The 15,887-nt window shown below is 39.1% G+C and overlaps 2 pseudogenes; one reads left to right on the top strand and one right to left on the bottom strand.

The window, feature by feature from the left end:
* The window catches only part of LOC114465983 (kelch-like protein 36), a 16,057-nt pseudogene extending 1,703 nt beyond the window's left edge, over nucleotides 1-14,354 (top strand).
* Nucleotides 886-2,309, bottom strand: LOC114465982 (rac GTPase-activating protein 1 pseudogene; annotated as a pseudogene).
* Nucleotides 14,355-15,887: the final 1,533 nt, after the last annotated feature.

The raw sequence follows: 15,887 nt of genomic DNA, 5'->3' as shown, positions 1-15,887 counted from the left end.
TGTTTTAAAAACTTTTGAATAGAGCTCATTCTTCTTTTTCACCCTTTTCTTTAAGGTTTTCAAGCTGCTACAAAACCTGCCACAAAACTGAATATAAACTTTTAAAGCTGAGTTGACCTCGTGTCTTACTTGCGTTCCATCCATGTCCTTTAAAGCTGGACAACAAGCATTGTAGAAAATAAGCTTGACACTTATGATTGCCTTATCTCAGAAAAAAAAAATCAACATTTTTTGAATTTTTTTTGTTACTATAGCCTTACCTCTGAAATGTGAGTTTATCATATTTATCATGCTTTACTGGATTTTCACCCTAGTTTAAGTCTACTAATCATATATAATATATTTTAAGGTCTTATGATAGCCTTATTTTAGAAAAAAATATTCAAACAAAATTTTATGCCTTTTGAAATTTCGGAGTTTGTCACATTTTTCTAATTTTTCATGCCTTACTGCATTTTAACCCCAGTTTAAGTGTGCTCATCATATTTAAACTCGTTTTAAGGCTTTTATGATTATCAATAATTGAATTTGTATGCCTTACCTCAAAATGTGGATGTTTTTCATGCCTTACTGTATTTTACTGCAGTGTAATTGTGCTCATTATATTTAAACAATATATTTTTATAAATACACACCACTTCTCAAAATACAAACACGTCAAACTATGACAAATTAAAGACAAGACAAGGATTTCAAAGTTGTCCACGTGGTGGGCGTTAAAACATTTAATAAAAGCACAAAACATTTAAGAAAAGGTCCAAAAGTTCTGTTCTTAAACTACTGAGTAACACATGAGATGAAAAACCTCACAATAAAAGCACAACCAATATAGAAAGGAAAAGCAAGATAGATACAAACAGCTGGGTTTTTAAAAATAAAACAACTATAATATAATATGTTATAAACAACTATATATGTACATAAAACAATGAAGCCTTTCAACACAATTAAAATATTTCGGACTACAGTCTGGGGTACTTTGTCACTGCTCCTCCGTCACAAACTGGTCCCAGTAATTACTGGGCATGGTCAGCAGGTGCTCCATCACCTTGATCTGACGGTTGGTGTCCCACATGATGGTCATGAGGTCTGGGTTGGGGACGGCGTGGCCCACGATTGTCGGACCAAAAACAAGGGCCAGGTTGTGAATGTCCATCCTGGTTTCTAGGCTTTCAGCCACTCGCTGCAGATGCAGAACCAGGAAGGCCAGCGTGTCTCTGTTGGCTTTGGGCAGGTCACTGATGCTCTGGTACAGCAGAGAGAAGCTGTTCTCCTCATCAGAAACCTCTGCTGCGTCCATGAAGGCCTGGGTCAAGCGGAACGTGAGCAGCGGCTCCTTCAGGTTCCTTAGGAAGTCCTTGAGGAGCCCCGTCACGGTGTTAATGTTTTCCACCTCACTGAGGACGGGAACCATGTTAGTGAGGAGGAACTCCTCCTTCAGGTCTTTCACTTGGACGTAGGAACCGGACAGACGGTAGAGTCCGGCCTCACACAGGCCCCGCTGCTCAATCTCACTAACGCAGCTAATCACCAGAGGAGGAATACTGGGGGAGGAGTCAGGGGCGTAATCAGCCAGTACGTCATACACACACCCCTCTCCGACCTTAAGCGGGCAGCCAATGGGGTTGGGGGTGCAGGGCAGGGGGCAGCGCTCCCTACATTGTAGGTGGGACACCACTTTACAGTCACTGCACTTCATGGACCGCTTTAAAAACTTGATCTTCTTTCCACAGTGAACGCAGGACACAGGCTTGATGACCATGTTGGAGACAAAGTGGTGGAGACGAGCGGTGCCGTCGTTCTGTGGAGCGTTGGACTGGGCTTTGAGCTCTGGCTCCACGGGAACCTTAAAGTCAGACTTCACAGGTTCAGAGTCACACACGCCAGCACTTTCCCTCCCGCTGTGTGTCCGTGGAATCGGCTCAATGGTGGAAACGTCCTCCACGGGTCCTCCATTGGCAGGAACCGTCACGGTGGGGGTCTCGGTCACCAGGCTCTCGTTCTCTGGCAGCGTCTCCAACTCCGTCTCGCCCTTCGGTCTGGGGTGGATCTCCACGTCCACCTCCACCTGGTTGGGGGCGTGTTTTAGTGGGACTTCCAGGGCCCCTCTCTCTGTCTCAGCCTTAGTGAAGGTCTCTTTCCTGGAGCGGAGTTTCTGCTTCTTCTTCAACTTACGACGGCAGTCGCCCAAGTTTCGAGCCAGTCGGCTAAAACCCAGGAAAGATAGAATGCCCATAATGTGACAAACTATCTTCAAGCTGCGTTAAAAACGTCTTTAAATGTGTCTGTGATAGAGATGTGTTGGCGATCTGTCTCCAGATTGTGAACACTAACATCTATTCCTAAGAGTTTGTTTATATATTGAGAAGATGAAAGCCCAACTGACATTTGTCTCATGCTGACCGCTCATTGGTCGAGAGTTAACGGTTACTGCTCGCCTATTGGCCGAGAGTTTACAGTTATTTGTCGCCCATTGAGCGAGAGTTGCGAGTCACTTGTAAATAACCAAGATGATTGCGACCAATCACTGTTCTTTAATCCCCGGAAGTGTATTAGTGGTGGCCATGATAAAAGTTAGTTTTAATTTTCTGAGGAAAGGAAGTGCGGCCGTAGGATTATTACGTCACCTAGCGTCTGATCGTCAAAACTAACGTGACCACCTTTTCCTAACTCCTCTCCTAGGAAAGTGGATAGGAAAGGAGATAGGAGGGAATATTCGGACGCAGCCTAGATATATTTCGATCATTACTCCATGTCGGTTGTCATTTATTTTATTTTATTTTTAAATAATCATAAATTGTGTTGCATACTATTCTTTGTTTTCCTCCTGCAATGTATAATAAAAGTACAGTGTGTAATTTTTCCATGTGATTATGTTTTTGTAAAAACAAAATAAAAGTACAACCGCGAGGACTTCAGAATAAAAGAAACAAGGTATTTCATATATTTTACAATAAAATCCAGAAAAACTATATCCATCATGTTTGAGTGAGAATCATTTTTTTTACATGTTTTTTTTGCATAAACATAAATTTACAGCGTTCTGGACAGCCCGTGGCGCTTCCTGTCAATGCTAGGGACTTTATTTTGAAAAATGGAAACGGAGGTGCATTTGTTCTAAATATTCCGGCCGGTGGGACGTGACATGCTAACGCTGTTTACAAGGTTTTTCAGACTGAATAATAGCTTTGTAATGTCATTGTAGCAGAATGGTGTACATGTGATTTTACAGGGTTATTATTCTACAGTGTCGGAGATTAAAGATGATACTTTGTTATTCAGAGGTGATACATGCGGAGGCTTGGTGTTGTGTGCTAACAGGAGATGCTGCTCACTGAGAGGTAAGCAGCTGTTCTTTAGACATAAATGTAATTTGTGTTTTTATTCCGCTAAAAGCTGTTTTACTGACTTTGTATTCCCAGGTAAACCAAATAGAAACCATATGGGACAATAATATGTCTCTAAAGAGCAACAGAACACCAGAAAACAACGTATTTCCTCTAATTCTAAAATATCAAAATCATGAACAATTTGATGATTCATTCACTATCATTAGCTTTGGGTTAAAAATAAAATCCCATCAGTTCAGGTTATTTCAAAACACATGATTACATTGAGTTTACAAAATAAAAAAGATAGTATATTATAAGACTATGCCAAGTTTGTCGTACATAAACTAGTAGTTGTGAAATCAACACCAAAAATTTCAGGTGAATGAATTTAACCTAATTATAAATAACTCAAGTAAAAAAAATAAATAAATAAAAATTATTCTGAAAGCATCACACATTCGTTTCCTCCTACAAATACAGACAAAACCTATAAAAACAAACCGTTTTCACCAAGTTTTATATTTGTAAATTGAAAATTATTTTCATTATTTGTTTTGAATCATACTTTTTATTATTATTGAATGGTTTGATGAATAAAATCATGTTTAATTGTTTAAAAAGTTAATGACCAAATCCTGTACATTTTCTTAATGTTAAAGCTTAATATACCTGCTTCTATACTGACACTTTACTTGAAGCTTTTGAAGTGTCATTCTATACATTTTGTCTGTGTTTATTATGCATTTTTACCATTTCCTATGATTAGGAGCGTACTGGAGAGATAATACAATGATGCTACCTTCAAAGTGATTTGTTAATTTTTTAGGAAAAAAGTTCCACAAAGATCAGCATTGCAGTTCAACCAGCATTTATATTAAAATACTTTTGTAGCAATTGTTGTTTTTTTTTTGTATTAAATATTTGTCTTTCATCAGTCTGAAGAACAGTAAATGGGAGGCGTTACTCTCTTATTAAATAAAAATATTGCAGTAGTTCACGACAAATATGCCTTCTAGTATTTTCCTTGCCAATAATCAACTTTTTTCCTTCATCCATTCAGTAAATCAGTGAATATATAATTTTTCAGATATTTGGATTAAGAGAAGAGTTTATCCAGTTATCAAGCTTGGCCTTAAAACGTTGAGTGACATTTTATGACTTTCACATTTCACTATCATTATAAACATACATGTTTTCTCAGAAAACTGTTCAGTGGACGGACCAGGCTGCTGAGAAGCTGCAGGGGCTCAACGAGCAGAGGCAGGGCGGTAGATTCTGCGACGTGGCTCTGGTTGCAGAAGAAGAGCGAGTCCCCGCACATCGTGCTCTGCTAGCCGTGTTTAGCCCGTACTTCCACGCCATGTTCACCGTGGGCATGAGGGAGGAGCAGCAGAATGAGGTAACGAAGAAGGAAAGAGACGCTTTTATAACAGAAGTCTGTAGTCAGGAGAGGAGGATTCTGTGTCTGAACAAAAGTAGTTTTCAGTCGTAGATGCAGGTGGACGACATGTTCATAAATAAAGAATCTGTGTGGTAAAAATATAACAGTTTTTGACGTAAGGCTGCACAATTAATCAAATTTTAATCATGATTATGATTTTGGCCTCCACGATTAAATTCACCTGTTTGTCTGCAATTTTTATGTTTAAAATGCGACCTCGGATGGATATAAAACTAGTTTTCGGGATTTTTTTCTTATTTTTAGGTGGGGTGCTTGTGTTGAACGTGTGGACACGCCCCCATGAGTTGATTGACATAAGTACCAAATTAATTAGTATTATTATTTCATTCTTTAATCCAGCGGACACTCAAGCCAGAAATTGTTGACACGCGAGTGTTTCTGGCTAAAAACCTGTAGCTTAAGCTTAATGTTCTTAACTTTCTCTTTATACGCTGTGATTGTTTTTGAAGGAGTTGCACTCTAACAGTATAATTATAGTTAGGAAATAGTTCATTCTTTGGTACATTTTAGTATTTATCAATATTCTTGTTTTAAGCTTTTTTTTTGACTCTAAACTGTTCACATATTGTTTGTTAAAAAGTAGTAAATTAAAGATACAGTCGTTTTCCCTAAAATGATAAATAATTGTGATAATTATTTTGGCCATAATCGTGCAGCCCTAATCTGACGTAATGTTCTGACTTTTTCTGACCTGGACATGTTGCTGTGTTCTCCTTTTATTCTCAGTGTAAATTTAGTTTTTCATCATCATGGATTTAAAAAGGCTTTGGGAATTCATCGGGACTTTTTGCTGTTTGTCTGCAGGTGGAGTTAATCGGTGTCTCCATCACTGGTCTGAAGGCTGTGGTGGGCTTTCTGTACAGTGGAGAACTTTCACTGGATGGAGGAAACATCCACCATGTGCTGGAAGCTGCTCATCTCCTGCAGTTAAGGTGTTAACAGAGAAAGGGTGGGTGGATGGGGGGGTCATCATCAGAGCCACAACCACTAGTGCATAAAACAGCAAATTAAAATACATCTGAAGAAGACCTAAAGAATTTCCAGCATTTTGGATCAATTTGTGTCTCATTATTGTGCAAAAGAATGATTTTAGCCGCTGATAATAAGTATCAGACTTAGAACTATTAAAGCTGGGGTGTCTAAACTTAATCCTGGAGGGCCCCAGTCCTGCATGTTTGGAGTACAAGCTGACGCAACAGACTCAATAATTAATTATTCACCCAATTATAGTCAACAAAGTGTTGATAATAGGCACAGATTTAGGGAAATGGTGAGCTACCCTTGGGGAAAATACATTTTGTATCACTTTCACATTATAACCTGGTGTGTTTTTGTATAAATGTAATCATATCTTATATAAATTGGATATTATACCTGGATCATATAGGCTGCTCTTTTTTTCATTTAACATTAAGGATGTGACCAATATGACAGAGCGCTGATACGCCCAGGGCGGTGTCTAAGTGGGGAAAAACAAGCCTGTTTGTGGATCTTACCAGGAATAAGGATTTTCCTGGATAGTTGGGGATGGCCCATACAGTGGTGTGCTCTATACCAAATATGGTACCTTATAGCTCCGCCCATGATAGGTGCAGAGGAGTGCCTGTCAGGAACAGTTTTTGTCCCAAGTAGATTTATTTATATGGATAATAGTACTGGAGACCAGAGGTGTAAAGAGTACTGGTATATTTTACTCAATTAGAAGTACTGTTAATTTTTACTCAGGTACAAGTAAGTCATACATTAAATACTCAAGTACACGTAAAACATTGCTCAATTAAATAGTACTCAAAGTAAAAGTTACTAGTTACTTTTGTTTATTTGTAATAATAAATCTTGCAGGGTTGGGTTCAATTACATTTATTTTTGTTACAATTACGTTTTAAATTACCCATGTTCAATTCCGATTACAATTATACAATTATGATTGGCTCCAACCTTGATAGGACAGTGACACAGTTTGAATGCATGCGGAACGTGTGGCACGGTGAGGTTGATGCGTACGCTTTGGGTGGTGCTCAGGTGTGGCGTGCCGTGGACTTCTGCTGCCAGTATCTGGAGAGCGAGGTGAATGAGGAGAACAACCTGTACCTGCAGGAGCTGGCTCTGCACTACAGCCTGGAGAGGCTCGACGCCTTTATTGATCGCTTCATCCTCGCTCGCTTCTCCACGCTCTCCTTCAGTCCTGATTTCTTGCAGAGCATCTCCCTGTACAAGCTCACCTCCTACCTCTCCAGTGAGCAGGTAAAACCACCATGTAGGGACAAATCTGCTGTTATGAGCAGCAAGTAGAAATGACTAGATCTCTTAGACTAGAAATGGGCAACTTTTATCACAGTGAGGGCCACAAAAATGTAATTGACTGATCCAAGGGCCACACGATCAACATTAATGACAGAATTTAGAATAATGACCAATCTGAGCATTGATACAGGAAAGAACAAAGGGTTTGTCTATTGTTGTAGTCCTTTTGCATATCTCACTCTCATTTTCACTATTTTTTTGTAGTCACTTTGTACATTTTTGTCTCCTTTTTGTCTAGTTTTTGTTGTCAGTTTGTCATTTTGTATATTTTTCTCATTTTGTTTTTTTTTTAAGTCATTTTGTGTTGTTTTGTGTATTTTTGTGTTTTTGAAATTTTTTTGTGTTTTTGCCATTTTCTCTGTTATGAGTCAACTTGTGCATTTTTGTTATTTTTGGATTCACTTTTGTTTTTTGTCATGGTAATGTATATTTTTCTGTTACTTTTGTGTGTTTTCATTGCCTTTTTTGTGTATTTTTCCACATTTGTAGGTGTTTTTGGAGTAATTTTAACTTTGGGGGGCCGCACAAAACTAATTTGAAGGCTGCATGTGGCCCCCGGGCCGCCAGTTGTGCAGGCCTGTCTTAGACAATATTTAAGTTTCACTATTGTAACTCAACCATTCCTTGCTCAGGTTCAGCACGACAGCGAGCAGGCGCTGCTACAGACCGCCCTGCAGTGGCTCAGCCAGACGCCCCAACGAGCTCCTCACACACAGAAGCTTCTCTCCCTCGTGAGGTTCCCCCTGATGCCCGCGGGAGACCTGGTGAGCCGGATCCTGCCAACGATGCAAGCCCTGCTGCCAGAGGAGGTGGGCTGTGAGGCCCTGGTGGAGGAGGCGATGGGATACCACGCCACAGTCAGCGCCCAACCACTCCTACAGAGCGGACGCAACGCACTAAGAGGAGGGGTGGAGGGGCTGCTGCTCGTCTGAGGAGAGGTGCTCGTTATCATTTTCACTGTGGAGAAATATTTGAGCCATATTTATCAAGATTCTTCAAAACTCTCCTTCGCTGCAAAATTATATTATTCAAAGTTTAATTAGAAGACTTGCAGTTGGCTGTACCCGTCCTAATTCATAATGATTAACTGCTGAGGTTAATTGACGTCAGCTGGGGAGACGAGAAACCATTAAGGTTTGAAATGCCACACTATGTTCTAAACACTACACACTCAATGAGTATATACTGTCTAATACTGTATATACTATAAGTATGATTAGGATGATAACCGTTCCCACTGAAGTATACTTCCAAGTTTCCCAAGATGCATTTTGAACCTCCAAAAAAAACATGAAGCACACTAAGGCTATATATCTCTGTTAATTCTCCACCTTTTAAAGTTCTAAAAACATTTTAAGTGAGAAAGTGACCAAGTAGAATATCAACTTTTGCTCATTTGATCCATAAAACTTGTAGAAACCTAGAGATCCTCCATAGTGCTACTGACAAAACCTCCGGTTAACTTCAAAACAAGAGCATTATTTACAAAAGAGTTAAAAACTAATGGACGATAAGAAGAGATGCTTTTGTTTTGAAAAGGGGATGTTTGACTTTTAGCTTGAAGCTGGTCCCAGGACTATTTTACGTTCTGCTAGCAATGCATCATGGAGCTGTTGTGTATGTTAGTGTGCCCACTGTACATACTTAAAAAATGTCATGAGTAGTATGTTGGTATGCCATTTCTAACACAGCCTAAAACTTGTGGAGCTAGATACACAACCCATCACATGAATGCACTTTACATCATGGTCCAAAGCTGAATAAATAATTACTCAATAAGTAGTTGGTGTCAGAAATGTCTTTGAAATCATTTATATCAACATTTAGCTCAAAACGTATTTATTGTGGAACGTCAGGGATTCCATAAGGTAAGAAGGATACTGAACATTTAGATATAGAAAAAAACCCTCATAAAGCTTTCCTGTCCTTAGATGTAGAGAGAGTACTTGGTGGGGGCCTAGCAGGTGTTCCTGAGTTCAGGTGAGGTGCTTGGGTGGGGGCCTAGGCTCATTAGCTGGGTCGCTGGGCCGCGTGGGGTGTGTTTGACACCTCTGCTTTAAGCAAAACTAAAGAAAAGAACATTAACTCCAAGGAATTAGTATGAACTGTGAGTGTTCTGTGCTGTCAGGTGTCTGAACGTGGACAGGAGCTGAGCGCCAACGTTTGCAGACTGGACGAGGGAACGGGATGCTGGGAGGTGGAAGCGGAGCTCCCGGCCCAGCGGAGCCACCACAGCCTGGCGGTGCTGGGAGGGTTTATTTTCACAGCAGGAGGAAGCTCCTCTAGAGACAACGGAGGAGGTGCAGCCTGTGACCTGCTGCACAGATATGACCTTCGACACAAGCAGTGGACCCAGGTAGGGTAACCACGACCTCACCGCTTCTCTATTTAGGCATTGAAACAAATCAAACTGTTAGAGTAACTAACCCCTGCTTTCTGCTGACCTGCCATAACTGCTACCTTCTCATAACATTACCAAGGGGGATCATTTAGATACAGAAGAGGATTGGACCTAGCACAGAGCCCCAGGAACCCCGTAGCTTACTTTAGTGTACACAGAAGACCTATTATTCACGTGTACTACAAACTGGTACCTGTCAGATAGGTAGGACTTAAACCAGTTTAGGGCAGTCCCTGTGATTCCAAGTAATTCCTCTAATCTCTCTAGTAGAATATAGTGATCTATAGTGTCAAAAGCTGCACTAAGATCTAATAAAACCAGCACTGAGAGTCGTCCTTCATCTGAAGCCCAGAGTAGATCATTAGTTACTTTAACTAAAGCAGTCTCTGTGCTGTGTTGAGCTCTAAAACCTGACTGGAAGTCCTCGAACAGGCTGTGGTTTTGAAGGAAGTCACAGAGCTGAGCCGCCACAACTTTCTCAAGAATCTTTGAAATAAAAGGAAGATTAGATATAGGCCTGTAGTTTGCTAAAGTGCTGGAATCAAGAGTAGGTTTTTTGAGAAGGGGTTTGATTACAGCTACTTTAAAGGACTGTGGCACGTAGCCTATTGATAGGGATATATTTATTGTCTCCAACAAAGATGGGCAGACCAGGGGAACAACTTCTTTAAACAGCTTAGTTGGGATCGGATCTGAAAGGCAGGTCGATGGTTTGGAGGATGAAATAATAGAGTTAAGTTCCTGAAGTCCTATATGTGTGAAACAGTTTAGGTTTGGCGTATTTACATTTAATGGTACAGCAGGCCCAGGTGAAGGCAGGGAGTGGCTAATTTTATCTCTAATCTTATGAATTTTATCGTTAAAAAATGTCATAAAGTCCTCACAGCTGAGGGCTAGAGGAATCATGGGCTCAATAGAGCTCTGACTTTGTGTTAGCCTGGCGACAGTGCTGAAAAGGTACCTCGGATTATTTTTATTTTCTTCAATTAGTGAGGAGTAGTATGTAGATCGACTATGTCGTAAGGCTGTCATGTATTTACTATGGCTTTCTTTCCAGAGTATTCGTGACTCCTCTGTTTTATTGGAGCGCCACATTCTCTCTAATTTATGGGTTGTTTGTTTGAGTGTGCGAGTTTCAGAGCTAAACCACGGAGCTTTCCTCTGACGTTTAATAGTTTTTTCCCTCAATGGGGCAATTGAGTCCAAGGTGGATTTTAGTAGACTAGCAGAGCTATCGACAAGCAGATCCAGTTGAGAGGGGTTATAATTAATATCATAGTTATTTATTGGATGGTGCACTGAGTTTAAGGCAGCAGGAATGGCCTCTTTAAATTTAGCCACAGCACTATTGGACAGATTTCAACTCGTAACTATTTTATTGCACAGTGCGAGATCCTCTAGGATAGTGTTAAAAGATATTAAAAAGTGATCTGATAGCAGAGGATTTTCAGGGTAGACTTTTAGTTCATTAATATCAAGGCCATATGTTAGAACAAGATCAAGAGTATGATTTAAACGATGAGTAGCTTCATTAATAGTTTGAAAAAAGCCAACTGAGTCTATTAGGGACATAAAGGCTGAGCTCAGGCTATCACTATCTTTGTCAACATGGATATTAAAATCTCCTACTATCAGTATTTTATCAGAACTGAGGACTAAGTTTGATATAAACTCAGAGAATTCTGATAGAAATTCAGAATAAGGGCCTGGAGGACGGTAAATTATCACAAATAAGACTGGCTGGCAGGTTTTTGATTCGGTATGAGATAAATTTAGAACCAGGCTTTCAAAGGAAGTGTAACTGGCCTTTGGTTTAGGATAGATTAGGAGAGAGGAATGATAAATAGCTGCTACACCACCTCCACGGCCTATGTCTCGTGGCATATGAGTATTTAAATGACTGGGAGGAGTGGCTTCATTTAAACTAACATATTCATCTTGATACAGCCATGTTTCAGTTAAACAGAATAAATCAAAGTTATTTTCTGAGATAAGGTCATTTACTAGTAGAGATTTGGATCTCAGTGATCTAATAATTAATAGAGCACATCTAATGGTTTTATGTTTTGGTGTTTCTATTTTTGAGATTTTAATTTTTTTCAGATTTTTATAATTGATAGCTCTTTTATTTGATTTTATGTTAAAATCATTGTGAAATTTGGGTCGGGGGACAGACACCGTCTCCATAAAATAATATTCACCACCATCACAACAGTTGTCATGGCGATGAACACAGCTATCATAATAGCAATGGGAGGGAAACTGTCCTAAGGCAAGCGCAGAGGGGCGTGGAGGACTCCACCTCTGTAACATGGTCTCATTCATGAGATGTCATAACAGTGACTGTGCCATGTTTTCTGATAGTAGAGATGCTCCCTCCAAAGTAGGGTGGATTCCATCTCTTCCTATCAGGTTCGGTTTTCCCCAGAAGGATCTCCAATTATCAATGAAGCCCACCTGGTTTTCTGGACACCACCTCGATAGCCAGCGGTTAAATGATGACATGCGGCTATACATGTCATCACTAGTCAGATTTGGTAAGGGGCCAGAGAAAATTACGGAGTCCGACATTGTTTTAGCAAAAGCACAAACTGATTCAATGTTCACTTTGGTTGCTTCCGACTGACGACGTCGGGAGTCATTAGTGCCGACATGGAGGACTATCCTATCAAACTTTGACCTTCGACTATGCTTACCACGGACAGTAACCCAGTCATTGCTGGCCGGGGGAGAAGCTAAGCTAGAGCTAGCATGGTCCGCACCGGCTGGGTCCTGCTTGCTAGCTTCGGTTTTGGTATCAGGGGTGCGGAACCGCTTCTCCAGATTGTTGATCTTCGCCTCCATATCTAACAGTACGCTGCATTTTATGCAACTATCATTGTCCCTAAAGGAGGACGAGGAGTAACTAAACATCTGACACACCGGGAGTGGTGGAGGGGAGGAGAGAGAAGGCATAGGTGCTAAATTTAAGCTAAGCTAAGGACAAGAGGAAGTTTAAAGGAGATTACACTGCCTCTAAGAGGCGAGATTGCTTTTTTTAACCTTCGTACATTTAACTGTACGATAAAAAATTAAAACAAGTGTTTTCAAGGCTGAAATATCAATGACAACAAGTTTGATTAGCATTAGCAGAACACAGGAGTAGAGCGCTGCAAGCAGCGGTAGAGTGTAAACAGGAAATGATCGATGCGTCACCAGCCACCTCAGCACGTCCATTTGAGGAGAATGACACTTCTGCGTCATTGATAAGCTCCGCCCACTACTCTCCATCCCCAAGGCTAAAAATGCCTTTATCTGCTGTAGACTCAACCACTGTAATGAACTTCTCATTGTGTTGTCAGCAAGTCTGCACTGTTGCTGACGCACAACACAACTCACTCAAACTGCCTCGACACACACAATATTCTGTCAGTCTATAGACAAAAACGGATTAAAGACTTTCCTTTTCTTCACAAGACTTTTGGTTCTTCCCCTCGGATGGATTCTAGATTTTTTTTATGACGTATTTGTTTCACATTTCACAATCATTATAAACATACGTGTTTTCTCAAAAAACTGTTCAGTGGACGGACCAGGCTGCTGAGATGCTGCAGGGGCTCAACGCGCAGAGGCAGGGCGGTAGATTCTGCAACGTGGCTCTGGTTGCAGAAGAAGAGCGAGTCCCCGCACACCGTGCTCTGCTAGCCGTGTTTAGCCCGTAATTCCACGCCATGTTCACCGTGGGCATGAGGGAGGAGCAGCAGAATGAGGTAAAGAAGGAAAGAGACGCTTTTATAACAGAAGTCTGTAGTCAGGAGAGGAGGATTCTGTGTCTGAACAAAAGTAGTTTTCAGTCGTAGATGCAGGTGGACGACATGTTCATAAATAAAAAATCTGTGTGGTAAAAACATAAAAGTTTCTAACGTAAGGCTGCACAATTAATCAAATTTTAATCATGATTATGATTTTGGTCTCCACAATTAAATTAACCTGTTTGTCTGCAATTTTTATGTTTAAAATGCGACCTCGGATGGATATAAAACTAGTTTTAGGGATTTTTTTTTTTTTTAGGTGGGGTGCTTGTGTTGAACGTGTGGACACGCCCCCATGAGTTGATTGACATAAGTATCTAATTAATTAGTATTATTAATTCATTCTTTAATCCAGCGGACACTCAAGCCAGAAAATGTTGACACGCTAGTGTTTCTGGCTAAAAACCTGTAGCTTAAGCTTAATGTTCTTAACTTTCTCTTTATACGCTGTGATTGTTTTTGAAGGAGTTTCACTCTAACAGTATAATTATAGTTAGACAATAGTTCATTTTGGCAAATTCCTGGGTACATTTTAGTATTTATCAGTATTCTTGTTTAAAGCTTTTTTTTGGACTCTAAACTGTTCACATATTGTTTGTTAAAAATAGTAAATTAAAAATAGTCGTTTTCCCTAAAATGATAAATAATTGTGATAATTATTTTGGCCATAATCGTGCAGCCCTAATCTGATGTAATGTTCTGACTTTTTCTGACCTGGACATGTTGCTGTGTTCTCCTTTTATTCTCAGTATAAGTTTAGTTTTTCATCATCATGGATTTAAAAAGGCTTTGGGAATTCATCTGGACTTGTTGCTGTTTGTCTGCAGGTGGAGTTAATCGGTGTCTCCATCACTGGTCTGAAGGCTGTGGTGGGCTTTCTGTACAGTGGAGAACTTTCACTGGATGGAGGAAACATCCACCATGTGCTGGAAGCTCCTTGTACATTTATTTTGTATGAAAATGTGATGTTTTGTTGTTGTTTTCTGAGTGTTTTTGGAGTAATTTTGTGTGTTTTCGTTATCATTTTGTATATTTTTATCATTCTGAATTTTGTTGTTTTATGTTTTAGGAGTCATTTTGTGTGTTTTTGTTGTCATTTTGGGGTCTTTTTTTTTAACCTATTTAGTGTAGTTTTGTTTATTTTTTCAGTTATTTATTGTAGTAATTTTGTGGGTTTTAGAGTAATTTTATGTATTTTTGGTGTCATTTTGTTTATTTTTGCTGTTTTCTGTGTATTTAAGCAATTTTCTTTTCACACTTTTGTCATATTTTGTGTATGTGTCTGCCATTCCATGTTGTCTTTTTTTACAATATTTTTCTGTGATCCTGTATATTTAGTTGTATTGTGGGGTTTTGGTGTCATTTTTTAGTCTTTTTCTGTGTTTTTTTGTAAATATTTTTTACGTTATTTATTGTAGTCATCTTCTATGTGTTTAGTCATTTTATGTATGTGTATATATATATATATATATATATATATATATATATATATATATATTTGTAATCTAGTATTACAGTAATTTTATTTATTTTTGCTGTTTTCTCTTTATTCATTCAAATTTCTTGTATATTTTTCTGCCATTCCGTGTGTTTTTGGGGTTATTTTGTGCATTTACATTTGGGACCCAAGTTGCCCATGTCTGTAGTTCAGTAAGCTGTAGTAAGAAGTGAATTAGATTTTTTGTGTGTATTTTTATTTTCTTTGGAATAAGAAAACTCAATGAAACTTTTAACGTGAAAAGAAGAACAAGAACGTACCTACTAGTTATTTGTGCATGGTTGTGGAGTCATTTAAATGTTATAATGTGTATGTCTGGTATCTTTAAAAATGTCTGAGTTGAATAAATGGGTTTTATATTTTCTTACAAATTTTTTATTCTTATTTTATTTTTTCATATTTCATAACTTGTTTTAAGGATCTTATGATAGCCTTATCTCAGAAAAATTTTTTCTCATTTTTTATGCCTTACTGGATTTTCACCCCTGTTTAAGTGTGCTCATCATATTTAAACTAGTTTTAAGGGTCTTATTGGTTTTCCAATAATGAAGAAAAGAACAAATGGCACTCCAAACGCTCCAATACTCCAGAAGAAAACACCTCTGCCAACACACTCAACCTTCTCTCACTTCTCACCTGTTCTGTCCAGTACACCTTAGGTCAGGTATAGGTGTAGTTCAACAATTAGACACTAGATGGAGCCCCAACATAAGTATTGGGTCTAAGCTCTGATTGAACATTTATCACACCTGTGTGTTTGGACACTCAGACAATGCAGTGGTAGTTGTTGGTGAGTGACTTCAGATTTATTATGGTTTATTTTAAAGTTAAAAGCTCCTAAAAGCAAGTATTTAAGTTGGAATGTAGGTCATGTTAAAGTACACAGGCTGATTCCATGTTTTTATGACTTTTGGCCCAAATTTAAGTTAACTCTACAGCCAAAGTGTTTGGCCTTTTCAATTTTTTTGCCTTGAGACATCTTAGTCAAAATACATGAAGTTACTATTTGATCCAATTGAGATATATATATATATATATATATATTGTGATTTCATAGTGTAATTTAGGTTAAAAGAATGAAGAATAAAATCACTAACAT

This window comes from Gouania willdenowi, chromosome 6 (assembly GCF_900634775.1).
Source record: "Gouania willdenowi chromosome 6, fGouWil2.1, whole genome shotgun sequence".
Taxonomy (NCBI): domain Eukaryota; kingdom Metazoa; phylum Chordata; class Actinopteri; order Blenniiformes; family Gobiesocidae; genus Gouania; species Gouania willdenowi.
The sequence above is the reverse complement of the archived record's forward strand: the minus strand, read 5'-3'. Positions and strand labels throughout refer to the sequence as shown.